The following is a 25,672-nucleotide window of genomic DNA, read 5'->3' as shown; positions in this document are numbered from 1 at the left end:
CCTGCATGTCTTTTGTTGCAACGTCTGATCACCCTGTGACACATGAGGAAGTTGGTCATCTTCAGCTGCTGCTGCTTTGTTGGCAGACACAAAGTGATCTGAGAGTCTCAGTTTCAGCTGCAGAGAATAATCACATCAGGGAAGAAGATGTGCCCACTACAAGTCAGCCTTTCTCGGCAATTATCTGGTTGCATATAGGAACCGTATGATTCCAGTACCTATATAATGCACATTTGTCACAGACATTGTTGCTTACAGCCACACCACCCTGAATATGCCTGACCTCGTCTGATCTCGGAAGCAAAGCAGGGTTGTACCTGGTTAGTACTTGGATGGGAGACAGCTTGGGAATACCAGGTTCTGTAAGCTTTTTTCTTCTCTCTACCACCTGCATGTCTTTTGTTGCAACGTCTGATCACCCTGTGATACATGAGGAAGTTGGTCATCTTCAACAGCTGCTGCTGCTTTGTTGGCAGACTTGAGGTTATCTGAGAGTCTCAGTTTCAGCTGCAGAGAATAATCACATCAGGGAAGAAGATGTAACCACTACAAGTATGCCTTTCTCGGCAATTATCTGTTTACATAGAGGAAGTGTATGATTCCAGTGCCTATATAATGCACATTTGTCACACCTATTGTTGCTTACGGCCACACCACCCTGAATATGCCCAACCTTGTCTGATCTCGGAATTAAAGCAGGGTTGGGCCTGGTTAGTACTTGGATGGGAGACCGCTTCGGAATACCAGGTGCTGTAAGCTTTTTCTCTTCTCTCTACCAACTACATGTCTTTTGTTGCAACGTCTGATCACCCTGTGACACATGAGGAAGTTGGTCATCTTCAGCTGCTGCTTTGTTGGCAGACACGAAGTGATCTGAGAGTCTCATTTTCAGCTGGAGAGAATTATCACGTCAGGGAACAAGATGTGCCCACTACATATCAGCCTTTCTCGGCAATTATCTGGTTACATAGAGGAACCATAAGATTCCATTACCTATATAATGCACATTTGTCACAGAGATTGTTGCTTACGGCCAAACCACCCTGAATATGTCCGACCTCTCCTGATCTCGGAAGCCAAGGAGGGTTGGGACTGGTTAGTACTTTGATGGGAGACCGCTTGGGAAAACCAGGTGCTGTAAGCTTTTTCTCTTCTCTCTACCACCTGCATGTCTTTTGTTGCAACGTCTGATCACCCTATGACACATGAGGAAGTTGGCCATCTTCAGCAGCTGCTGCTGCTTTGTTGGCAGACACGAAGTGATCTGAGAGTCTCAGTTTCAGCTGCAGAGAATAATCACATCAGGGAAGAAGATGTGCCCACTGCACATCATCCTTTCTCAGCAATTTCTGGTTACATAGAGGAACCGTATGATTCCAGTACCTATATAATGCACATTTGTCACAGCCATTGTTGCTTACGGCCACACCACCCTCAATATGCTTGACCTCGTCTGATCTCGGAAGCCAAGCAGGATTGGGCCTGGTTAGTACTTGGGTGGGAGACTGCTTGGGAATACCAGGTGCTGTAAGCTTTTTCTCTTCTCTCTACCACCTGCATGTCTTTTGTTGCAACATTTGATCACCCTGTGACACATGAGGAAGTTGGTCATCTTCAGCTTCTGCTGCTTTGTTGGCAGACACAAAGTGATCTGAGAGTCTCAGTTTCAGCTGCAGAGAATAATCACGTCAGGGAAGAAGATGTGCCCACTACACATCAGCCTTTCTCGGAAATGATCTGGTTACATAGAGGAACCGTATGATTCCTGTACTTATATAATGCACATTTGTCAGACACATTGTTGCTTACGGCCACACCACCCTGAACATGCCCGACCTCGTCTGATCTCAGAAGCCAAGCACAGTTGGGCCTGGTTTGTACTTGGATGGAAGACCTCTTGGGAATACCAGGTGCTGTAAGCTTTTTCTCTTCTCTCTACCACCTGCATGTCTTTTGTTGCAACGTCTGATAACCCTGTGACACATGAGGAAGTTGGTCATCTTCAGCTGCTGCTGCTTTGTTGGAAGACACGAAGTTATCTGAGAGTCTCAGTTTCAGCTGGTGTGAATTATCACGTATGGGAAGAAGATGTGCCCACTACACATCAGCCTTTCTCGGCAATTATCTGGTTACATAGAGGAACCGTATGATTCCAGTACCTATATAATGCACATTTGTCACAGACATTGATCCTTACGGCCACACCACCCTGAACATGCCCGACCTCATCTGGTCTCGGAAGACAAGCAGGGTGGGGCCTGATTAGTACTTGGATGGGAGACCGCTTGGGAATACCAGGTGCTGTAAGCTTTTTCTCTTCTCTCTACCACCTGCATGTCTTTTGTTGCAACGTCTGATCACCCTGTGACACATGAGGAAGTTGGTCATCTTCAGCTTCTGCTGCTTTGTTGGCAGACACGAAGTGATCTGAGAGTCTCAGTTTCAGCTGAAGAGAATAATCACGTCAGGGAAGAAGATGTGCCCACTACATATCAGCCTTTCTCTGCAATTATCTGGTTACATAGAGGAACCGTATGATTCCTGTACTTATATAATGCACATTTGTCATAGACATTGTTATTTACCGCCACACCACCCTCAATAAGCCCGACCTTGTCTGATCTCGGAAGGCAAGCAGGCTTGGGCCTGGTTAGTACTTGGGTGGGAGACCGCTTGGGAATACCAGGTGCCGTAAGCTTTTTCTCTTCTCTCTACCACCTGCATGTCTTTTGTTGCAACGTCTGATCACCCTGTGACACATGAGGAAGTTGGTCATCTTCAGCTGCTGCTGCTTTGTTGGCAGACACTAAGTGATCTGAGAGTCTCAGTTTCAGCTGCAGAGAACAATCACATCAGGGAAGAAGATGTGCCCACTACAAGTCAGCCTTTCTCGGCAATTATCTGGTTGCATATAGGAACCGTATGATTCCAGTACCTATATAATGCACATGAGTCACAGATATTGTTCCTTATAGCCACACCACCCTGAATATGCCTGACCTCGTCTGATCTCGGAAGCCAAGCAGGGTTGTACCTGGTTAGTACTTGGATGGGAGACAGCTTGGGAATACCAGGTTCTGTAAGCTTTTTCTCTTCTCTCTACCACCTGCATGTCTTTTGTTGCAACGTCTGATCACCCTGTGACACATGAGGAAGTTGGTCATCTTCAACAGCTGCTGCTGCTTTGTTGGCAGACATGAGGTTATCTGAGAGTCTCAGTTTCAGCTGCAGAGAATAATCACATCAGGGAAGAAGATGTAACCACTACAAGTCAGCCTTTCTCGGCAATTATCTGTTTACATAGAGGAAGTGTATGATTCCAGTGCCTATATACGCACATTTGTCACAGCTGTTGTTGCTTACGGCCACACCACCCTCAATATGCCTGACCTTGTCTGATCTCGGAAGCAAAGCAGGGTTGGGCCTGGTTCGTACTTGGATGGGAGACTGCTTTGGAATACCAGGTGCTCTAAGCTTTTTCTCTTCTCTCTACCAACTACATGTCTTTTGTTGCAACGTCTGATCACCCTGTGACACATGAGGAAGTTGGTCATCTTCAGCTGCTGCTTTGTTGGCAGACACGAAGTGATCTGAGAGTTTCATTTTCAGCTGGAGAAAATTATCACGTCAGGGAACAAGATGTGCCCACTACATATCAGCCTTTCTCGGCAATTATCTGGTTACATAGAGGAAGTACATGGTTCCAGTACTTATATAATGCACATTTGTCACAGATATTGTTGCTTACGGCCACACCACCCTGAATAAACCTGACCTCGTCTGATCTTGGAAGCCAAGCAGGGTTGGGCCTGGTTAGTACTTGGATGGGAGACCACTTGGGAATACCAGGTGCTGTAAGCTTTTTCTCTTCTCTCTACCACCTGCATGTCTTTTGTTGCAACGTTTGATCACCCTATGACACATGAGGAAGTTGGTCATCTTCAGCAGCTGCTGCTGCTTTGTTGGCAGACACGAAGTGATCTGAGAGTCTCAGTTTCAGCTGAAGAGAATAATCACATCAGGGAAGAAGATGTGCCCACTACAAGTCAGCCTTTCTCGGCAATTATCTGGTTACATAGAGGAACCGTATGATTCCTGTACTTATATAATGCATATTTGTCATAGACATTGTTACTTACCGCCACACCACCCTGAATAAGCCCGACCTTGTCTGATCTCGGAAGCCAAGCAGGGTTGTACCTGGTTAGTACTTGGGTGGGAGACCGCTTGGGAATACCAGGTACCGTAAGCTTTTTCTCTTCTCTCTACCTCCTGCATGTCTTTTGTTGCAACGTCTGATCACCCTGTGACACATGAGGAAGTTGGTCATCTTCAGCTGCTGCTGCTTTGTTGGCAGACACAAAGTGATCTGAGAGTCTCAGTTTCAGCTGCAGAGAATAATCACATCAGGGAAGAAGATGTGCCCACTACAAGTCAGCCTTTCTCGGCAATTATCTGGTTGCATATAGGAACCGTATGATTCCAGTACCTATATAATGCACATTTGTCACAGACATTGTTGCTTACAGCCACACCACCCTGAATATGCCTGACCTCGTCTGATCTCGGAAGCAAAGCAGGGTTGTACCTGGTTAGTACTTGGATGGGAGACAGCTTGGGAATACCAGGTTCTGTAAGCTTTTTTCTTCTCTCTACCACCTGCATGTCTTTTGTTGCAACGTCTGATCACCCTGTGATACATGAGGAAGTTGGTCATCTTCAACAGCTGCTGCTGCTTTGTTGGCAGACTTGAGGTTATCTGAGAGTCTCAGTTTCAGCTGCAGAGAATAATCACATCAGGGAAGAAGATGTAACCACTACAAGTATGCCTTTCTCGGCAATTATCTGTTTACATAGAGGAAGTGTATGATTCCAGTGCCTATATAATGCACATTTGTCACAGAGATTGTTGCTTACGGCCACACCACCCTGAATATGCCCAACCTTGTCTGATCTCGGAATTAAAGCAGGGTTGGGCCTGGTTAGTACTTGGATGGGAGACCTTTTCGGAATACCAGGTGCTGTAAGCTTTTTCTCTTCTCTCTACCAACTACATGTCTTTTGTTGCAACGTCTGATCACCCTGTGACACATGAGGAAGTTGGTCATCTTCAGCTGCTGCTTTGTTGGCAGACACGAAGTGATCTGAGAGTCTCATTTTCATCTGGAGAGAATTATCACGTCAGGGAACAAGATGTGCCCACTACATATCAGCCTTTCTCGGCAATTATCTGGTTACATAGAGGAACCATAAGATTCCATTACCTATATAATGCACATTTGTCACAGAGATTGTTGCTTACGGCCAAACCACCCTGAATATGTCCGACCTCTCCTGATCTCGGAAGCCAAGGAGGGTTGGGACTGGTTAGTACTTTGATGGGAGACCGCTTGGGAAAACCAGGTGCTGTAAGCTTTTTCTCTTCTCTCTACCACCTGCATGTCTTTTGTTGCAACGTCTGATCACCCTATGACACATGAGGAAGTTGGCCATCTTCAGCAGCTGCTGCTGCTTTGTTGGCAGACACGAAGTGATCTGAGAGTCTCAGTTTCAGCTGCAGAGAATAATCACATCAGGGAAGAAGATGTGCCCACTGCACATCATCCTTTCTCAGCAATTTCTGGTTACATAGAGGAACCGTATGATTCCAGTACCTATATAATGCACATTTGTCACAGCCATTGTTGCTTACGGCCACACCACCCTCAATATGCTTGACCTCGTCTGATCTCGGAAGCCAAGCAGGATTGGGCCTGGTTAGTACTTGGGTGGGAGACTGCTTGGGAATACCAGGTGCTGTAAGCTTTTTCTCTTCTCTCTACCACCTGCATGTCTTTTGTTGCAACATTTGATCACCCTGTGACACATGAGGAAGTTGGTCATCTTCAGCTTCTGCTGCTTTGTTGGCAGACACAAAGTGATCTGAGAGTCTCAGTTTCAGCTGCAGAGAATAATCACGTCAGGGAAGAAGATGTGCCCACTACACATCAGCCTTTCTCGGAAATGATCTGGTTACATAGAGGAACCGTATGATTCCTGTACTTATATAATGCACATTTGTCAGACACATTGTTGCTTACGGCCACACCACCCTGAACATGCCCGACCTCGTCTGATCTCAGAAGCCAAGCACAGTTGGGCCTGGTTTGTACTTGGATGGAAGACCTCTTGGGAATACCAGGTGCTGTAAGCTTTTTCTCTTCTCTCTACCACCTGCATGTCTTTTGTTGCAACGTCTGATCACCCTGTGACACATGAGGAAGTTGGTCATCTTCAGCTGCTGCTGCTTTGTTGGAAGACACGAAGTTATCTGAGAGTCTCAGTTTCAGCTGGTGTGAATTATCACGTATGGGAAGAAGATGTGCCCACTACACATCAGCCTTTCTCGGCAATTATCTGGTTACATAGAGGAACCGTATGATTCCAGTACCTATATAATGCACATTTGTCACAGACATTGATCCTTACGGCCACACCACCCTGAACATGCCCGACCTCATCTGGTCTCGGAAGACAAGCAGGGTGGGGCCTGATTAGTACTTGGATGGGAGACCGCTTGGGAATACCAGGTGCTGTAAGCTTTTTCTCTTCTCTCTACCACCTGCATGTCTTTTGTTGCAACGTCTGATCACCCTGTGACACATGAGGAAGTTGGTCATCTTCAGCTTCTGCTGCTTTGTTGGCAGACACGAAGTGATCTGAGAGTCTCAGTTTCAGCTGAAGAGAATAATCACGTCAGGGAAGAAGATGTGCCCACTACACATCAGCCTTTCTCTGCAATTATCTGGTTACATAGAGGAACCGTATGATTCCTGTACTTATATAATGCACATTTGTCATAGACATTGTTATTTACCGCCACACCACCCTCAATAAGCCCGACCTTGTCTGATCTCGGAAGGCAAGCAGGCTTGGGCCTGGTTAGTACTTGGGTGGGAGACCGCTTGGGAATACCAGGTGCCGTAAGCTTTTTCTCTTCTCTCTACCACCTGCATGTCTTTTGTTGCAACGTCTGATCACCCTGTGACACATGAGGAAGTTGGTCATCTTCAGCTGCTGCTGCTTTGTTGGCAGACACTAAGTGATCTGAGAGTCTCAGTTTCAGCTGCAGAGAACAATCACATCAGGGAAGAAGATGTGCCCACTACAAGTCAGCCTTTCTCGGCAATTATCTGGTTGCATATAGGAACCGTATGATTCCAGTACCTATATAATGCACATGAGTCACAGATATTGTTCCTTATAGCCACACCACCCTGAATATGCCTGACCTTGTCTGATCTCGGAAGCCAAGCAGGGTTGTACCTGGTTAGTACTTGGATGGGAGACAGCTTGGGAATACCAGGTTCTGTAAGCTTTTTCTCTTCTCTCTACCACCTGCATGTCTTTTGTTGCAACGTCTGATCACCCTGTGACACATGAGGAAGTTGGTCATCTTCAACAGCTGCTGCTGCTTTGTTGGCAGACATGAGGTTATCTGAGAGTCTCAGTTTCAGCTGCAGAGAATAATCACATCAGGGAAGAAGATGTAACCACTACAAGTCAGCCTTTCTCGGCAATTATCTGTTTACATAGAGGAAGTGTATGATTCCAGTGCCTATATACGCACATTTGTCACAGCTGTTGTTGCTTACGGCCACACCACCCTCAATATGCCTGACCTTGTCTGATCTCGGAAGCAAAGCAGGGTTGGGCCTGGTTCGTACTTGGATGGGAGACCGCTTTGGAATACCAGGTGCTCTAAGCTTTTTCTCTTCTCTCTACCAACTACATGTCTTTTGTTGCAACGTCTGATCACCCTGTGACACATGAGGAAGTTGGTCATCTTCAGCTGCTGCTTTGTTGGCAGACACGAAGTGATCTGAGAGTTTCATTTTCAGCTGGAGAAAATTATCACGTCAGGGAACAAGATGTGCCCACTACATATCAGCCTTTCTCGGCAATTATCTGGTTACATAGAGGAACCATAAGATTCCATTGCCTATATAATGCACATTTGTCACAGAGATTGTTGCTTACGGCCAAACCACCCTGAATATGTCCGACCTCTCCTGATCTCGGAAGCCAAGGAGGGTTGGGCCTGGTTAGTACTTTGATGGGAGACCGCTTGGGAAAACCAGGTGCTGTAAGCTTTTTCTCTTCTCTCTACCACCTGCATGTCTTTTGTTGCAACGTTTGATCACCCTATGACACATGAGGAAGTTGGCCATCTTCAGCAGCTGCTGCTGCTTTGTTGGCAGACACGAAGTGATCTGAGAGTCTCAGTTTCAGCTGCAGAGAATAATCACATCAGGGAAGAAGATGTGCCCACTACAAGTCAGCCTTTCTCTGCAATTATCTGGTTACATAGAGGAACCGTATGATTCCTGTACTTATATAATGCACATTTGTCACAGTTATTGTTGCTTACGGCCACACCACCCTGAATAAGCCTGACCTCGTCTGATCTCGGAAGCCAAGCAGGGTTGGTCTTTGTTAGTACTTGGATGGGAGTCTGCTTGGGAATGCCAGGTGCTGTAAGCATTTTCTCTCCTCTCTACCAGCTGCATGTCTTTTGTTGCAACCTCTGATTACCCTGTGACACGTGAAGAAGTTGGTCATCTTCAGCTGCTGCTGCTTTGTTGGCAGACACGAAGTGATCTGAGAGTCTCAGTTTCAGCTTCAGAGAATAATCACGTCAGGGAAGAAGATGTGCCCACTACACATCAGCCTTTCTCAGCAATTTCTGGTTACATAGAGGAACCGTATGATTCCAGTACCTATATAATGCACATTTGTCACAGACATTGTTGCTTACGGCCACACCACCCTCAATATGCTTGACCTCGTCTGATCTCGGAAGCCAAGCAGGATTGGGCCTGGTTAGTACTTGGGTGGGAGACTGCTTGGGAATACCAGGTGCTGTAAGCTTTTTCTCTTCTCTCTACCACCTGAATGTGTTTTGTTGCAACGTCTGATCACCCTGTGACACATGAGGAAGTTGGTCATCTTCAGCTTCTGCTTCTTTGTTGGCAGACACAAAGTGATCTGAGAGTCTCAGTTTCAGCTCGAGAGAATAATCACGTCAGGGAAGAAGATGTGCCCACTACTTATCAGCTTTTCTCGGCAATTATCTGGTTACATAGAGGAACTGTATGATTCCAGTACCTATATAATGCACATTTGTCACAGTTATGGTTGCTTACGGCCACACCACCCTGAATATGCCCGACCTCGTCTGATCTCAGAAGCCAAGCAGGTTTGGGCCTGGTTAGTACTTGAATGGTAGACATTCTGGGAATACCAGGTATTGTAAGCTTTTTCTCTTCTCTCTACCACCTGCATGTCTTTTGTTGCAACGTCTGATCACCCTGTGACACATGAGGAAGTTGGTCATCTTCAGCTGCTGCTGCTTTGTTGGCTGACACAAAGTGATCTGAGAGTCTCAGTTTCAGTTGCAGAGAATGATCACATCAGAGAAGATGATTTGCCCGCTACACATCAGCCTTTCTCGGCAATTATCTGGTTGCATAGAGGAACCGTATGATTCCAGTACCTATATAATGCACATTTGTCAGAGACATTGTTGCTTACGGCCACACCACCCTGAATAAGCCCGACCTCGTCTGATCTCGGACGCCAAGCAGGGTTGTACCTGGTTAGTACTTGGATGGGAGACAGCTTGGGAACACCAGGTGCTGTAAGCTTCTTCTCTTCTCTCTACCACCTGCATGTCTTTTGTTGCAACGTCTGATCATCCTGTGACACATGAGGAAGTTGGTCATCTTCAGCAGTTGCTGCTTCTTTGTTGGCAGACACGAAGTGATCTGAGAGTCTCAGTTTCAGCTGCAGAGAATAATCACATCAGGGAAGAAGATGTGCCCACTACAAGTCAGCCTTTCTCTGCAATTATCTGGTTACATAGAGGAAGTGTATGATTCCAGTACTTAGCAGCCACCACCCCAAGGCCCCTAAGGGACCCCGCCCCACACCGCAAAACACCACACAGTAACCCACCACCACCACTATGTGATAAAGCTAATCAGCGGGGACCAGAGAGAATGAAATTTAGCCAATTGATGTTTTAAAGAGGCAGACATTGTTTCCATGCTAATGTAATCTAAAAGAACATTTCTAAACTGGTTAATACACAGATTGTTCTTCGCTTTCCAGTTCATGAGAATAGTTTTCTTTGCGATACATAACACTGTGATGACCATGTGTGCTGAGTTAATTTCCATGTTGATGTTGTCTAAGTCACCCAGTATGCACAGTGTGGGGCATGCAGGAATGCTACACTTTGGCCATGTTGATAGGTCCGTACAGACTTCAAACCAGACCTTCTGGACAGGCGCACAAAACCACAAAGCGTGTGCATAATCATCAGGTGTGTTATCTGTGCAATGTGAGCAGATGTTTGAGTGTGTTAGACCCATCCTGAACATCCTTTGTCCTGTATAGTGTGTTCTATGAAGAATTTTGTATTGTATGAGCTGTAAATTAGGATTTCGAGTCATTCTGAAGGTGTTCAAACATATTTGTGGCCAGAAGCTATGACTAGAACTGATGGATAAATCTGCCTCCCATTTTTAGGATGGTAAAGACATTGTGTCATCTATCTTAGACAATAATTTATGTATTTTTGATAGTAGTTTTGGGATGCAGATGCTTAGAAATTCTGCTACCCTAATCGGGAGTTGTAAGTCTGGTTGGTGGAGGATATATTCCTTTGTTATTATAGACTTAAGTTGTTGATATTCTAGGAATTTATTGCTGCCTATCTCATGTTGTGATATGAGCTCATCAAATGAAATAAAATTTCCATTTTGGATTATATGTTCCAGATGTTTGATTCCTTTGATCTTCCACAGAGTAAAGTTTAGCATTTTTTTGTTTTGCAGGATGTCAGGATTGTTCCAGATGGGTGTAAGCTTACACGGGACAAGTGAAGACTTTGTTATTTTTAGAAATTCCCACCAGGCTGTCAGAGAGGTGCTGATGTTAATGCTTTTAAAACATTTGTGATTTTTTACGTTTTGACTAATAAGTGGCAGGTCAGAGATTTCCAGATTATCACACAATGCTTGTTCTATATTATCCATGGTTCATCTATTGGGCTAGGTTTAAACCATTTTGATATATACTGTAACCTATTGGCTAAGGAATAGCGCTGAAAATGAGGTAAATCTAATCAACCACTTTCCTTGGTTTTCTGTAGCGTTTTTAAACTAATACGTGGTGGTTTGTTTTTCCACAGAAATTTGGAGATGCATTAATCTAGTGACTTAAACCAAGTAGCAGATGGTTTTATGGGGATCATTGAGAACAAATAGTTAACTTTTGGTAGTATCATCATTTTAATGGTTGCAACTCTCCCCATAAGTGATATAGGTAAGGACTTCCAACGAGAGAGATCGTCCTCTACTGTCTTTAATAATTGCACATAATTTAGCTTTGTTAGCTCTGAGAGCCTGGAGGAAATGTTTATGCCTAAATATCTAATATTTCCTGACTGTAAAGTGATCGCAGGTATATTCTGGACCCTACAGTTAATGGGCAGAACTGTGGTCTTAGACCAATTGATAGAGTAGTCAGAAAGTGCTGAGAATTTATTTATGAGTGTGATCGTGTGAGTGAGAGACGTCTGTGAGTTGTGGAGGAAAAGTAATACATCATCAGCATAAAGACTTATTTTATGCTCAATATTTTGGGGTTGGATGCCTTTAATATTTCTATCTTGTCTGATAGCAGCTGCAAAAGGTTCGATGAAAATAGCAAAAAGTGATGGAGAAAGTGGGAAACCCTGTCTTGTACCTCTCTGCAGACTGAAGCTTGGAGAAGTTTGATCATTTGTCCTGATACTTGCATTTGGGGAGCTTTATAATATCCTTATCCAGTTGATGAAGTGTGACCCAAACCCGAATTTGTAGAACTGGGAGCGCGGCCCTCTGGGCAGCCTACATACCCAAAGAGCCCCGCCTACCAGATGCCACTCAGTGCAACCACCCCCCAAGACCTAATGTGTGTGTGTGTGTTTGATAAGTAGTGATGTCTAAGGTGTAATTAAAACAGGGGTGGGGAACTGCAGAGTGCAGCCAAGGGGACCACCTACGTGGCCCCATCCACTACACCACACAGAACACACACGCCCCCAAAACCTTTCATGTGTGAGTGTGTGCTGTGTACAGGAGCCAAAAGGGAGACGGTATGGGGATATACACCGGGGGAGCTACTCTCCCCCGGAGAGGGCAGCCAGGGACTGGCAGCAATAGGCACCCCCGCTACCTGGGACCCAGCACAGGGCAGGAGGGTCTAATGTCCACCAGGCTCGGGGCCTGCAGCGACCATATTCCGGGAGCTACTGTACCCCCAGAAGGTACCCACCCCGCCCAACCCCACTCAACCCAACCCCATCCCATCCCGGAGGACCTCTACAAAAAAACAAACAAACCACCCGGTCACACCAGACGCAGCAGCCCGGGCCTGAGACCCACCATCACCCAGGCCCCCCCCTCAACAGGGGAAAAGCACCCCCCCCCCCACCGCACGCCCCAATACCCTAAAGAAAACAACCACCCGCGGACACCCTGGAGGTCCCAGAGCAACAAGCCTGGCACCAGGACCTGCACCAACCCACCCATACTGTGGCATGTCCAGGGCAACCCAGCCCCCCCGGGCGCAAGGCAGCGCCCAGCCACCAGGGCCCAGGCCCAGCACTACCACCCACGCCAGAGCGGCCCAGCCACCCGGTACAGAGCCAGCAGCCACCACCCCAAGGCCCCTAAGGGACCCCGCCCCACACAGCAAGACAGCCCCACCCGCAAGCCCCCAAAACTGCCCTCCAAGCCCGACACACAGTACCCCCCAGCAATGACCAACCCGGTCCCCACGACCCGAGAGACCACCAGACGCCCGAAGAAACACAGTTAATCAGCGGGGACCAGAGAGAATGAAATTCAGCCAATTGATGTTTTAAGGAGGCAGACATTGTTTCCATGCTAATATAATCTAAAAGAACATCTCTAAACAGGTTAATACACAGATTATTCTTCACTTTCCAGTTCATGAGAATAGTTTTCTTTGCAATACATAACACTGTGAGTACCATGTGTGCTGAGTTAATTTCCATGTTGATGTTGTCTAAGTCACCCAGCATGCAGGAATGCTACACTTTAGCCATGTTGATAGGTCCGTACAGACTTCAAACCAGAACTTCTGGACAGGCGCACAAAACCACAAAGCGTGTGCATAATCATCAGGTGTGTTATCTGTGCAATGTGAGCAGATGTTTGAGTGTGTTAGACCCATCCTGAACATCCTTTGTCCTGTATAGTGTGTTCTATGAAGAATTTTGTATTGTATGAGCTGTAAATTAGGATTTCGAGTCATTCTAAAGGTGTTCAAACATATTTGTGGCCAGAAGCTGTGTGGTTCATCTATTGGGCTAGGTTTAAACCATTTTGATATATACTATAACCTATTGGCTAAGGAATAGCGTTGAAAATGAGGTAAATCTAATCAACCACTTTCCTTGGTTTTCTGTAGCGTTTTTAAACTAATACGTGGTGGTTTGTTTTTCCACAGAAATTTGGAGATGCATTAATCTAGTGACTTAAACCAAGTAGCAGATGGTTTTATGGGGATCATTGAGAACAAATAGTTAACTTTTGGTAGTATCATCATTTTAATGGTTGTAACTCTCCCCATAAGTGATATAGGTAAGGACTTCCAACGAGAGAGATCGTCCTCTACTGTCTTTAATAATTGCACATAATTTAGCTTTGTTAGCTCTGAGAGCCTGGAGGAAATGTTAATGCCTAAATATCTAATATTTCCTGACTGTAAAGTGATCGCAGGTATATTCTGGACCCTACAGTTAATGGGCAGAACTGTGGTCTTAGACCAATTGATAGAGTAGTCAGAAAGTGCTGAGAATTTATTTATGAGTGTGATCGTGTGAGTGAGAGATGTCTGTGAGTTGTGGAGGAAAAGTAATACATCATCAGCATAAAGACTTATTTTATGCTCAATATTTTGGGGTTGGATGCCTTTAATATTTCTATCTTGTCTGATAGCAGCTGCAAAAGGTTCGATGAAAATAGCAAAAAGTGATGGAGAAAGTGGGCAACCCTGTCTTGTACCTCATTTGTCCTGACACTTGCATTTGGGGAGCTTTATAATATCCTTATCCAGTTGATGAAGTGTGACCCAAACCCGAATTTTTTTAATGCTGCGAATAAAAATTTCCAGTTCACTCGATCAAATGCTTTTTCTGCATCTAGAGAGACTATTGTGGTTTCCAGGTTGTCGATGGTAGAATAGTCTATGAGATTAATTAGCCTGCGAGTGTTAGTGGATGATCGTCAACCCTTTATGAAACCTGTCTGGTCAGGATGTATTATAAGTGGAGTTATTTCTTCTATTCTTTTGGCGAGGGCTTTACAAATTATTTTGAAGTCTGCATTTATTAGAGATATTGGGCGGTAGCTGGATGGAAGTATGGGGTCTTTTCCTGGTTTCTGTAGCAGGATAATGTTAGCAGAGTTCATGTGTGGGGATAATCTGCCATTCTGCTTAACTTGTAATACAATTTTGTGAAATGCAGTGCCAAAACAGTCCACAATTCTTTGTAGAACTCTGCTGGAAAACCATCTGGTGGCCACCCGGGGCTTTGTTACTAGGCATATGTTGAAGGGCTTCATGGAGTTCTCCTATTGAGAGAGGTGAATCCAGAGCCATTGCCTGTTCGGTTTGTGATTTTGGAAGGTTGATATTACTAAGAAACTGATCTATGTTACTGTTTGATGGATCATTTTGTGATGAATATAAGGTTTTATAGAAGTCCCTAAAAGCATTGTTGATATCATGGGTGACATTTCTTTTTCAGTCTTTAACAGAAGTGATTGTTGTTTTCTCTTTATTTCTCTTTAGAAAATGGATTTTGGTGTCTGAAATATCCCTCATCAAGGAACTGCTAACTATGAATTCCTTCACTTAAACCAAGTTAAAACTGCTTTGTCCTTCATATTTATCCACGTCTACGCTGGTTTCAATGATAAACTTCTTTATATTACCTTATATGAGAAAGAACCACACTTGTTCTTCTGGAATCCGAAATTCGCTTTCTTTCAAGGAGATAGTGAAGATTTCAGATATTGCCATAAAATGAATTGCTTCACTCAAACCAAGTTAAAACTGCTTTGTCCTTCATATTTGTCCATGTTTAAGATGGTTTCAAACATAAATTTCTTTTTATAATCTTGTATGAGAAAGAACAACACTTGTTCTCTTCTGGAATCCGAAATTCACTTTCTTTTAAGGAGATAGTCAAGATTTCAGATATTGCCATAAAATGAATTGCTTCACTCAAACCAAGTTAAAACTGCTTTGTCCTTCATAATTGTCCATGTTTAAGATGGTTTCAAACATAAATTTCTTTTTATAATCTTGTATGAGAAAAAAACAACACATGTTTGAGCAATACACTCCTTATGAGGAGTAATGCACGTTTCAGGATTTTGCTGTAAAATGAAATCCTTCACTTCAACCAAGTTAAAACCGCTTTGTCCTTCTTATTTATCCGTCTAAGCTGGTTTCGAGTATAAACTTCTTTATATTACCTTATATGAAAAAGAACCACACTTGTTCTTCTGGAATCTGAAATTCGCTTTCTTTCAAGGAGATAGTGAAGATTTCAGATATTGCCATAAAATGAATTGCTTCACTCAAACCAAGTTAAAACTGCTTTGTCCTTCATATTTATCAATGTTTAAGCTGGTTTCAAACATAAACTTCTTTTTATAACCTTGTATGAGAAAGAAAAACACTTATGTTTGAGCAATACACTCCTTATGAGGAGTTATGCACGATTCAGGATTTTGCTGTAAAATGAATTCCTTCACTTAAACTAAGTTAAAACTGCTTTGTCCTTCTTACTTATCCATGTCTAAGCTGGTTTCAAGTATAAACTTATTTATATTACCTTATATGAGAAAGAACCACACTTGTTCTTCTGGAATCCGAAATTTGCTTTCTTTTAAGGAGATAGTCAAGATTTCAGATATTGCCATAAAAGGAATTGCTTCACTCAAACCAAGTTAAAACTGCTTTGTCCTTCATATTTATCCATGTCTAAATTGGTTTCAAGTATTACTTCTTTATATTTCCTTATATGAGAAAGAACAACACTTGTTCTCTTCTGGAATCCGAAATTCAATAAGTCTTTATGCTGATGATGTATTACTTTTCCTCCACAACTCACAGACATCTCTCACTCACACGATCACACTCATAAATAAATTCTCAGCACTTTCTGACTACTCTATCAATTGGTCTAAGACCACAGTTCTGCCCATTAACTGTAGGGTCCAGAATATACATGCGATCACTTTACAGTCAGGAAATATTAGATATTTAGGCATAAACATTTCCTCCAGGCTCTCAGAGCTAACAAAGCTAAATTATGTGCAATTATTAAAGACAGTAGAGGACGATCTCTCTTGTTGGAAGTCCTTAGCTATAACACTTATGGGGAGAGTTACAACCATTAAAATGATGATACTACCAAAAGTTAACTATTTGTTCTCAATGATCCCCATAAAACCATCTGCTACTTGGTTTAAGTCACTAGATTCATGCATCTCCAAATTTCTGTGGAAAAACAAACCACCACGTATTAGTTTAAAAACGCTACAGAAAACCAAGGAAAGTGGTGGATTAGATTTACCTCATTTTCAGCACTATTCCTTAGCCAATAGGTTACAGTATATATCAAAATGGTTTAAACCTAGCCCAATAGATGAACCATGGATAAATATAGAACAAGCATTGTGTGATAATCTGGAAATCTCTGACCTGCCACTTATTAGTCAAAACGTAAAAAAATCACAAATGTTTTAAAAGCATTAACATCAGCACCTCTCTGACAGCATGGTGGGAATTTCTAAAAATAACAAAGTCTTCACTTGTCCCGTGTAAGCTTACACCCATCTGGAACAATCCTGACATCCTGCAAAACAAAAAAATGCTAAACTTTACTCTGTGGAAGATCAAAGGAATCAAACATCTGGAACATATAATCCAAAATGGAAATTTTATTTCATTTGATGAGCTCATATCACAACATGAGATAGGCAGCAATAAATTCCTAGAATATCAACAACTTAAGTCTATAATAAGAAAGAAATATATCCTCCACCAACCAGACTTACAACTCCCGATTAGGGTAGCAGAATTTCTAAGCATCTGCACCCCAAAACTACTATAAAAATATATAAAGTATTGTGAGGGAGAAAGTGGGCAACCCGGTCTTGTACCTCTCTGCAGACTGAAGCTTGGAGAAGTTTGATCATTTGTCCTGACACTTGCATTTGGGGAGCTATATAATATCCTTATCCAGTTGATGAAGTGTGACCCAAACCCGAACTGGTAGAACTGGGAGCACGGCCCTCTGGGCAGCCTACATACCCAAAGAGCCCCGCCCACCAGATGCCACTCAGTGCAACCACCCCGCAAGACCTAATGTGTGTGTGTGTGTTTGATAAGTAGTGATGTCTAAGGTGTAATTAAAACAGGGGTGGGGAACTGCAGAGTGCAGCCAAGGGGACCGCCTACGTGGCCCCATCCACTACACCCCACAGAACACACACGCCCCCAAAACCCTTCATGTGTGAGTGTGTGCTGTGTACAGGACCCAAAAGGGAGAGGGGTATGGGGTCTTTTCCTAGTTTCTGTAGCAGGATAATGTTAGCAGAGTTCATGTGTGGGGATAATCTGCCATTCAGCTTAACTTGTAATACCATTTTGTGAAATGCAGGTGCCAAAACAGTCCAAAATTCTTTGTAGAACTCTGCTGGAAAACCATCTGGTGGCCACCCGGGGCTTTGTTACTAGGCATATGTTGAAGGGCTTCATGGAGTATGGGTGGGTTGGTGCAGGTCCTGGTGCCAGGCTTGTTGCTCTGGGACCTCCAGGGTGTCCGCAGGTGGTTGTTTTCTTTAGGGTGTTGGGGCGTGCGGTGGGCGTTGTGCTTTTCCCCTGTTGGGGGGGTGGCCTGGGTGATGGTGGATCTCAGTCCCGGGCTGCTGCGTCTGGTGTGACCGGGTGGTTTGTTTGTTGTTGTTTGTTTGTTTGTTTGTAGAGGTCCTCCGGAGTGGGGTGGGGTTGGGTTGAGTGGGGTTGGGTGGGGTTGGTACCTTCTGGGGGTACAGTAGCTCCCGGAATATGGTCGCTGCAAGCCCCGAGCCTGGTGGACATCAGGCCCTCCTGCCCTGTGCTGGGTCCCAGGTAGCAGGGGTGCCTATTGCAGCCAGGCCCTGGCTGCCCTCTCCGGGGGAGAGTAGCTCCCCCGGTGTATATCCCCATACCCTCTCCCTTTTGGCTCCTGTACACAGCACACACTCACACATGAAGGGTTTTGGGGGGCGTGTGTGTTCTGTGGGGTGTAGTGGATGGGGCCACGTAGGCGGTCCCCTTGGCTGCACTCTGCAGTTCCCCGCCCCTGTTTCAATTACACCTTAGACATCACTACTTATCAAACACACACACACACACACATTAGGTCTTGGGGGGTGGTTGCACTGAGTGGCATCTGGTGGACGGGGCTCTTTGGGTACGTAGGCTGCCCAGAGGGCCGCGCTCCCAGTTCTACAAGGTTGGCTGCCCCTCAATTTTAATCGCTCACTATTAGAAAATATTGAAGAGCCAGAAGGGTGAGGGGAGGGGTCTTCTCACACCCCTGCTTCCTGGTTGCTGCTCGGGAAGGAGTGGCCAGGAGGAATTAATTATTCTGCTGGTTCAGGGTCTGTGGTGGCTGGGGGGCTGCTGGCCCCATGGTGTGCCCACTGTGCTACACCCCAGCGGAGTCAAGGGAGGGATGACGTGTGGATGTGTGGATGTATGGGACGTGAAAGTGTGTGTGGTGATGATTGGGCCTGGGTCTGGGACTTGCTGTCGCCTGGCCTGCCTGTGCTTCTCCCAATGGGGGGGCGGCGTTGCCTCTCCCCACTCCTCGCGACTTCACCCACCTGTGGGCACGTCTTGACTGCCAGGGCTCTTGGCCAGGGGCACTGGGGCAGGCGCTGACCCACTGCGTGGCTGTCTGGGGCGCTTGGCCCTCCCGGGTATTGGGTGGGGCCTCTGCCGGGGGGTTTTGGGGCGCTCGGGCTCCTGGGGCCGGGTCCGGTGCACGGCCCATGTCTGGGCGGCTGGGGCCTGGTGGGGTCGGTGGGCTGTTGCCCCTGGCTCCCGGGCGCCTCTGCCCTATGCTTATGGGGGCTCTGTCCGGGGGCTTCCACTGCTGTCTTCTGGGTGGATGCGTGGTTGTCCCTGCGGTGGGCATCCTGGGTTCTGTGCTCCGTGGGGGCTGCTGGTGGCCTGGGTCTTGTGGGCCTCTCTGCCTGTTTCTGATTGCTTGGGGGGGCTGTGGATTGTGGCCGTGTACACTTATACACTCATAAGTAAGAACGGTTATCATGTAGGTCCTGTGCCATGGGTGTTGCATGTTCTCACACACACACACACACACACACACACACACACACACAATACACATTCATTAGTCCAGTAGCAGTTGATGTATTACCATGTCGCCTCAGGTCATCTATATGCGCAGTTGTGTTGTATGCGATTGCCACTACTTGTGCTTGTTTTTGTTTGTTTGTGTGTTTGTTTTTTCTCTGCTTGTTTGCATGGTCCTCGCAGTGTTATGTATCGCAAAGAAAACTATTCTCATGAACTGGAAAGCGAAACACAGTCTGTGTATTAAGCAGTTTAGAAATGTTATTTTAGATTATATTAGCATGGAAATAATGTCTGCCTCCTCAAAACATCAATTGGCTGAATTTCATTCTCTCTGGTCCCCGCTGATTAGTTTTATCACATAGTGGTGGTGGTGGGTTGCTGTCCCGTCGCTCTGGGCGGTTGGGTGTGTGCTGGGGGGGGGGCTGTGTGGCTTTGGGCGTCTGGTGGTCTCTCGGGTCGTGGGGACCGGGTTGGTCATTGCTGTGGGGGACTGTGTGTCGGGCTTGGAGGGCAGTTTTGGGGGCTTGCGGGTGGGGCTGTCTTGCTGTGTGGGGCGGGGTCCCTTAGGGGCCTTGGGGTGGTGGCTGCTGGCTCTGTACCGGGTGGCTGGGCCGCTCTGGCGTGGGTGGTGGTGCTGGGCCTGGGCCCTGGTGGCTGGGTTGCCATGGACATGCCACAGTATGGGTGGGTTGGTGCAGGTCCTGGTGCCAGGCTTGTTGCTCTGGGACCTCCAGGGTATCCGCAGGTGGTTGTTTTCTTTAGGGTGTTGGGGCGTGCGGTGGGGGGGGTGCTCTTCCCCTGTTGAGGGGGGGGGGGGGGGGCCTGGGTGATGGTGGGTCTCAGGCCCGGGCTGCTGCGTCTTGTGTGACCGGGTGGTTTGTTTGTTTGTTTTTTTGTAGAGGTCCTCCGGGGTGGGATGGGGTTGGGTTGAGTGGGGTTGGATGGGGTGGGTACTTTCTGGGGGTACAGTAGCTCCCGGAATATGGTCGCTGCAAGCCCCGAGCCTGGTGGACATCAGGCCCTCTTGATGTCCTGATGTGTTGGGTCCGAGGTAGCGGGGTGCCTATTGCAGCCAGTCCCTGGCTGCCCTCTCTGGGGGAGACTAGCTCTCCCGGTGTATATCCCCATACCCCTCTCCCTTTTGGCTCCTGTACACAGCACACACTCACACATGAAGGGTTTTGGGGGCGTGTGTGTTCTGTGGGGTGTAGTGGATGGGGCCACGTAGGCGGTCCCCTTGGCTGCACTCTGCAGTTCCCCACCCCTGTTTTAATTACACCTTAGACATCACTACTTATCAAACACACACACACACATTAGGTCTTGCAGGGTGGTTGCACTGAGTGGCATCTGGTGGGCGGGGCTCTTTGGGTATGTAGGCTGCCCAGAGGGCCGTGCTCCCAGTTCTACCAGTTCGGGTTTGGGTCACACTTCATCAACTGGATAAGGATATTATATAGCTCCCCAAATGCAAGTGTCAGGACAAATAATCAAACTTCTCCAAGCTTCAGTCTGCAGAGAGGTACAAGACCGGGTTGCCCACTTTCTCCCTCACAATACTTTAGGTATTTTTGATAGTACTTTTGGGGTGCAGATGCTTAGAAATTCTGCTACCCTAATCGGGAGTTGTAAGTCTGGTTGGTGGAGGATATATTTCTTTCTTATTATAGACTTAAGTTGTTGATATTCTAGGAATTTATTGCTGCCTATCTCATGTTGTGATATGAGCTCATCAAATGAAATAAAATTTCCATTTTGGATTATATGTTCCAGATGTTTGATTCCTTTGATCTTCCACAGAGTAAAGTTTAGCATTGTTTTGTTTTGCAGGATGTCAGGATTGTTCCAGATGGGTGTAAGCTTACAAAGGACAAGTGAAGACTTTGTTATTTTTAGAAATTCCCACCAGGCTGTCAGAGAGGTGCTGATGTTAATGCTTTTAAAACATTTGTGATTTTTTTACGTTTTGACTAATAAGTGGCAGGTCAGAGATTTCCAGATTATCACACAATGCTTGTTCTATATTTATCCATGGTTCATCTATTGGGCTAGGTTTAAACCATTTTGATATATACTGTAACCTATTGGCTAAGGAATAGTGCTGAAAATGAGGTAAATCTAATCCACCACTTTCCTTGGTTTTCTGTAGCGTTTTTAAACTAATACGTGGTGGTTTGTTTTTCCACAGAAATTTGGAGATGCATGAATCTAGTGACTTAAACCAAGTAGCAGATGGTTTTATGGGGATCATTGAGAACAAATAGTTAACTTTTGGTAGTATCATCATTTTAATGGTTGTAACTCTCCCCATAAGTGTTATAGCTAAGGACTTCCAACAAGAGAGATCGTCCTCTACTGTCTTTAATAATTGCACATAATTTAGCTTTGTTAGCTCTGAGAGCCTGGAGGAAATGTTTATGCCTAAATATCTAATATTTCCTGACTGTAAAGTGATCGCATGTATATTCTGAACCCTACAGTTAATGGGCAGAACTGTGGTCTTAGACCAATTGATAGAGTAGTCAGAAAGTGCTGAGAATTTATTTATGAGTGTGATCGTGTGAGTGAGACACGTCTGTGAGTTGTGGAGGAAAAGTAATACATCATCAGCATAAAGACTTATTTTATGCTCAATTATTTTGGGGTTGGATGCCTTTAATATTTCTATCTTGTCTGTTAGCAGCTGCTAAATGTTCGATGAAAATAGCTAAAAGTGATGGAGAAAGTGGGCAACCCTGTCTTGTACCTCTCTGCAGACTGAAGCTTGGAGAAGTTTGATCATTTGTCCTGACACTTGCATTTGAGGAGCTATATAATATCCTTATCCAGTTGATGAAGTGTGACCCAAACCCGAATTTTTTTAATGCTGCGAATAAAAATTTCCAGTTCACTCGATCAAATGCTTTTTCTGCATCTAGAGAGACTATTGTGGTTTCCAGGTTGTCGATGGTAGAATCGTCTATGAGATTAATTAGCCTGTGAGTGTTAGTGGATGAGTGTCTACCCTTTATAAAACCTGTCTGGTCAGGATGTATTATAAGTGCAGTTATTTTTTCTATTCTTTTGGCGAGGGCTTTACAAATTATTTTGAGGTCTGCATTTATTAGAGATATTGGGCGGTAGCTGGATGGAAGTATGGGGTCTTTTCCTGGTTTCTGTAGCAGGATAATGTTAGCAGAGTTCATGTGTGGGGATAATCTGCCATTCTGCTTAACTTGTAATACCATTTTGTGAAATGCAGGTGCCAAAACAGTCCAAAATTCTTTGTAGAACTCTGCTGGAAAACCATCTGGGGGCCACCCGGGGCTTTGTTACTAGGCATATGTTGAAGGGCTTCATGGAGTATGGGTGGGTTGGTGCAGGTCCTGGTGCCAGGCTTGTTGCTCTGGGACCTCCAGGGTGTCCTCAGGTGGTTGTTTTCTTTAGGGTGTTGGGGCGTGCGGTGGGTGTTGTGCTTTTCCCCTGTTGGGGGGGTGGCCTGAGTGATGGTGGATCTCAGGCCCGGGCTGCTGCGTCTGGTGTGACCGGGTGGTTTGTTTGTTGTTGTTTGTTTGTTTGTTTGTAGAGGTCCTCCGGAGTGGGGTGGGGTTGGGTTGAGTGGGGTTGGGTGGGGTTGGTACCTTCTGGGGGTACAGTCGCTGCAGGCCCCGAGCCTGGTGGACATCAGGCCCTCCTGCCCTGTGTTGGGTCCCAGGTAGTGGGGGTGCATATTGCAGCCAGTCCCCCGGTGTATATCCCCATACCCCTCTCCCTTTTGGCTCCTGTACACAGCACGCTGTGTGCCCGCTGCGCTACACCCCAGCGGAGTCAAGGAAGGGAGGACGTGTGGATGTGTGGATGTATGGGACGTCAAAGTGTGTGTGGTGATCATTGGGCCTGGGTCTGGGACTTGCCGTCGCCTAGCCTGCCTGTGCTTCTCCCAATAGGGGGGCGGCGTTGCCTCTCCCCACTGCTCGCAACTTCACCCACCTGTGGGCACGTCTTGACTCCCATTAACTTGGCCAGGGAAGCTGGGGCAGGCGCTGACCCACTGCGTGGCTGTCTGGGGTGCTTGGCCCTCCCGGGTATTGGGTGGGGCCTCTGCCGGGGGGTTTTGGGGCGCTCGGGCTCCTGGGGCCCGGGTCCGTGGCCTGGTGGGGTCGGTGGGCTGTTGTCCCTGGCTCCCGGGGGGCCTCTGCCCTATGCTTATGGGGGCTCTGTCCGGGGGCTTCCACTGCTGTCTACTGGGTGGATGCGTGGTTGTCCCTGCGGTGGGCATCCTGGGTTCTGTGCTCCGTGGGGGCTGCTGGTGGCCTGGGTCTTGTGGGCCTCTCTGCCTGCTTCTGATTGCTTGGGGGGGGGGCTGTGGATTGTGGCCGTGTACACTTATACACTCATAACTAAGCACGGTTATCATGTAGGTCCTGTGCCATGGGTGTTGCATGTCCCCCCCCCACACACACACACAACACACATTCATTAGTCCAGTAGCAGTTGATGTATTACCATGTCGCCTCAGGTCATCTATATCCACAGTTGTGTTGTATGCGATTGCCACTACTTGTGCTTGTTGTTGTTTGTTTGTGTGTTTGTTTGTTCTCTGCTTGTCTGCTTTAAGGTGCTCCTGGTGGCGCAAAGGCTGGATTCGCAACAGAGACCATGGATTATTGTCTGTTTTGTTTTTTTACAGGTGTAGCAGCTGGTTGTCTGGTTTTTGTTTCTTTTTTTGTTCTGTTTCCTCTTCTTTCCTTTTCCCCCGGTCCGGTTCAGTTCCATTACATGTTATATATAACAAGAAATAAATAAATGGGCATCAAGGGGAGCTTTACATTTATAAAACTTCCCTTGGCAAAGAAAGTCAGTTTGGCATAAAAGGTATTCACAATTCTGCTGCCATAATGCTGAACAGAAAAAGGGAAAAAAGTGAAGGAATTAATTTTACAGCTAAATCCTCATAAAGAGCGTATTGCTCAACCATAAGTGTGGTTCTTTCTCATACAAGGTTATACAAAGAAGTTTATGTTTGAAACCAGCTTAAACATGGACAAATATGAAGGACAAAGCAGTTTTAACTTGGTTTGAGTGAAGCAATTCATTTTATGGCAATATCTGAAATCTTGACTATCTCCTTAAAAGAAAGCGAATTTCGGATTCCAGAAGAACAAGTGTGGTTCTTTTTCATATAAGGTAATATAAAGAAGTTTATACTCGAAACCAGCTTAGACATGGATAAATAAGAAGGACAAAGCAGTTTTAACTTGGTTGAAGTGAAGGAATTCATTTTACAGCAAAATCCTGAATCGTGCATAACTCCTCATAAGGAGTGTATTGCTCAAACGTAAGGGATGCTCTTTCTCATACAAGGTTATAAAAAGAAATTGATGTTTGAAACCAGCTTAAACATGGACAAATATGAAGGACAAAGCAGTTTTAACTTGGTTTGAGTGAAGCAATTCATTTTATGGCAATATCTGAAATCTTTACTATCTCCTTAAAAGAAAGCGAATTTCGGATTCCAGAAGAACAAGTGTGGTTCTTTTTCATATAAGGTAATATAAAGAAGTTTATACTCGAAACCAGTTTAGACATGGACAAATAAGAAGGACAAAGCAGTTTTAACTTGGTTGAAGTGAAGGATTTCATTTTACAGCAAAATCCTGAAACGTGCATTACTCCTCATAAGGAGTGTATTGCTCAAACATGTGTTGTTTTTTTCTCATACAAGATTATAAAAAGAAATTTATGTTTGAAACCATCTTAAACATGGACAATTATGAAGGACAAAGCAGTTTTAACTTGGTTTGAGTGAAGCAATTCATTTTATGGCAATATCTGAAATCTTGACTATCTCCTTAAAAGAAAGCGAATTTCGGATTCCATAAGAACAAGTGTGGTTCTTTCTCATATAAGGTAATATAAAGAAGTTTATACTTGAAACCAGCTTAGACATGGATAAATAAGAAGGACAAAGCAGTTTTAACTTGGTTGAAGTGAAGGATTTCCTTTTACAGCAAAATCCTGAAACGTGCATTACTCCTCATAAGGAGTGTATTGCTCAAACATGTGTTGTTTTTTTCTCATACAAGATTATAAAAAGAAATTTATGTTTGAAACCATCTTAAACATGGACAAATATGAAGGACAAAGCAGTTTTAACTTGGTTTGAGTGAAGCAATTCATTTTATGGCAATAT

General features: G+C 45.4%; 3 non-coding genes and 22 pseudogenes across 3 annotated transcripts; all 25 read left to right on the top strand.

Annotated features, from left to right (window-relative positions):
* The first annotated feature begins 250 nt into the window (after positions 1-250).
* LOC140293005 (5S ribosomal RNA) lies at positions 251-369 on the top strand (annotated as a pseudogene).
* A 271-nt stretch (positions 370-640) lies between these two features.
* Positions 641-759, top strand: LOC140309902 (5S ribosomal RNA; annotated as a pseudogene).
* A 266-nt stretch (positions 760-1,025) lies between these two features.
* LOC140291795 (5S ribosomal RNA) lies at positions 1,026-1,144 on the top strand (annotated as a pseudogene).
* Positions 1,145-1,415: 271 nt separating this feature from the next.
* On the top strand, positions 1,416-1,534 carry LOC140277921 (5S ribosomal RNA; annotated as a pseudogene).
* A 269-nt stretch (positions 1,535-1,803) lies between these two features.
* On the top strand, positions 1,804-1,922 carry LOC140281716 (5S ribosomal RNA; annotated as a pseudogene).
* A 269-nt stretch (positions 1,923-2,191) lies between these two features.
* On the top strand, positions 2,192-2,310 carry LOC140289447 (5S ribosomal RNA). Its single transcript, XR_011912256.1, has one exon. It is a non-coding gene; the product is annotated as a 5S ribosomal RNA (ribosomal RNA).
* Positions 2,311-2,579: 269 nt separating this feature from the next.
* On the top strand, positions 2,580-2,698 carry LOC140295800 (5S ribosomal RNA; annotated as a pseudogene).
* A 269-nt stretch (positions 2,699-2,967) lies between these two features.
* LOC140296383 (5S ribosomal RNA) lies at positions 2,968-3,086 on the top strand (annotated as a pseudogene).
* A 271-nt stretch (positions 3,087-3,357) lies between these two features.
* On the top strand, positions 3,358-3,476 carry LOC140295756 (5S ribosomal RNA; annotated as a pseudogene).
* A 266-nt stretch (positions 3,477-3,742) lies between these two features.
* LOC140297397 (5S ribosomal RNA) lies at positions 3,743-3,861 on the top strand. Its single transcript, XR_011913135.1, has one exon. It is a non-coding gene; the product is annotated as a 5S ribosomal RNA (ribosomal RNA).
* Positions 3,862-4,133: 272 nt separating this feature from the next.
* LOC140294696 (5S ribosomal RNA) lies at positions 4,134-4,252 on the top strand (annotated as a pseudogene).
* Positions 4,253-4,521: 269 nt separating this feature from the next.
* On the top strand, positions 4,522-4,640 carry LOC140293003 (5S ribosomal RNA; annotated as a pseudogene).
* Positions 4,641-4,911: 271 nt separating this feature from the next.
* On the top strand, positions 4,912-5,030 carry LOC140313072 (5S ribosomal RNA; annotated as a pseudogene).
* A 266-nt stretch (positions 5,031-5,296) lies between these two features.
* Positions 5,297-5,415, top strand: LOC140291794 (5S ribosomal RNA; annotated as a pseudogene).
* A 271-nt stretch (positions 5,416-5,686) lies between these two features.
* Positions 5,687-5,805, top strand: LOC140277918 (5S ribosomal RNA; annotated as a pseudogene).
* A 269-nt stretch (positions 5,806-6,074) lies between these two features.
* Positions 6,075-6,193, top strand: LOC140281708 (5S ribosomal RNA; annotated as a pseudogene).
* Positions 6,194-6,462: 269 nt separating this feature from the next.
* Positions 6,463-6,581, top strand: LOC140289435 (5S ribosomal RNA). Its single transcript, XR_011912255.1, has one exon. It is a non-coding gene; the product is annotated as a 5S ribosomal RNA (ribosomal RNA).
* A 269-nt stretch (positions 6,582-6,850) lies between these two features.
* On the top strand, positions 6,851-6,969 carry LOC140295799 (5S ribosomal RNA; annotated as a pseudogene).
* Positions 6,970-7,238: 269 nt separating this feature from the next.
* LOC140297241 (5S ribosomal RNA) lies at positions 7,239-7,357 on the top strand (annotated as a pseudogene).
* A 271-nt stretch (positions 7,358-7,628) lies between these two features.
* LOC140293613 (5S ribosomal RNA) lies at positions 7,629-7,747 on the top strand (annotated as a pseudogene).
* Positions 7,748-8,013: 266 nt separating this feature from the next.
* LOC140268683 (5S ribosomal RNA) lies at positions 8,014-8,132 on the top strand (annotated as a pseudogene).
* Positions 8,133-8,404: 272 nt separating this feature from the next.
* Positions 8,405-8,523, top strand: LOC140294378 (5S ribosomal RNA; annotated as a pseudogene).
* Positions 8,524-8,791: 268 nt separating this feature from the next.
* Positions 8,792-8,910, top strand: LOC140277912 (5S ribosomal RNA; annotated as a pseudogene).
* A 269-nt stretch (positions 8,911-9,179) lies between these two features.
* Positions 9,180-9,298, top strand: LOC140295090 (5S ribosomal RNA; annotated as a pseudogene).
* Positions 9,299-9,567: 269 nt separating this feature from the next.
* LOC140291088 (5S ribosomal RNA) lies at positions 9,568-9,686 on the top strand (annotated as a pseudogene).
* The last annotated feature ends 15,986 nt before the right edge of the window (positions 9,687-25,672 follow it).

This window comes from Leuresthes tenuis, unplaced genomic scaffold (assembly GCF_036924035.1).
Source record: "Leuresthes tenuis unplaced genomic scaffold, fLeuTen1.0.hap1 SCAF_1, whole genome shotgun sequence".
In the NCBI taxonomy this organism is placed as follows: domain Eukaryota; kingdom Metazoa; phylum Chordata; class Actinopteri; order Atheriniformes; family Atherinopsidae; genus Leuresthes; species Leuresthes tenuis.
The sequence above is the reverse complement of the archived record's forward strand: the minus strand, read 5'-3'. Positions and strand labels throughout refer to the sequence as shown.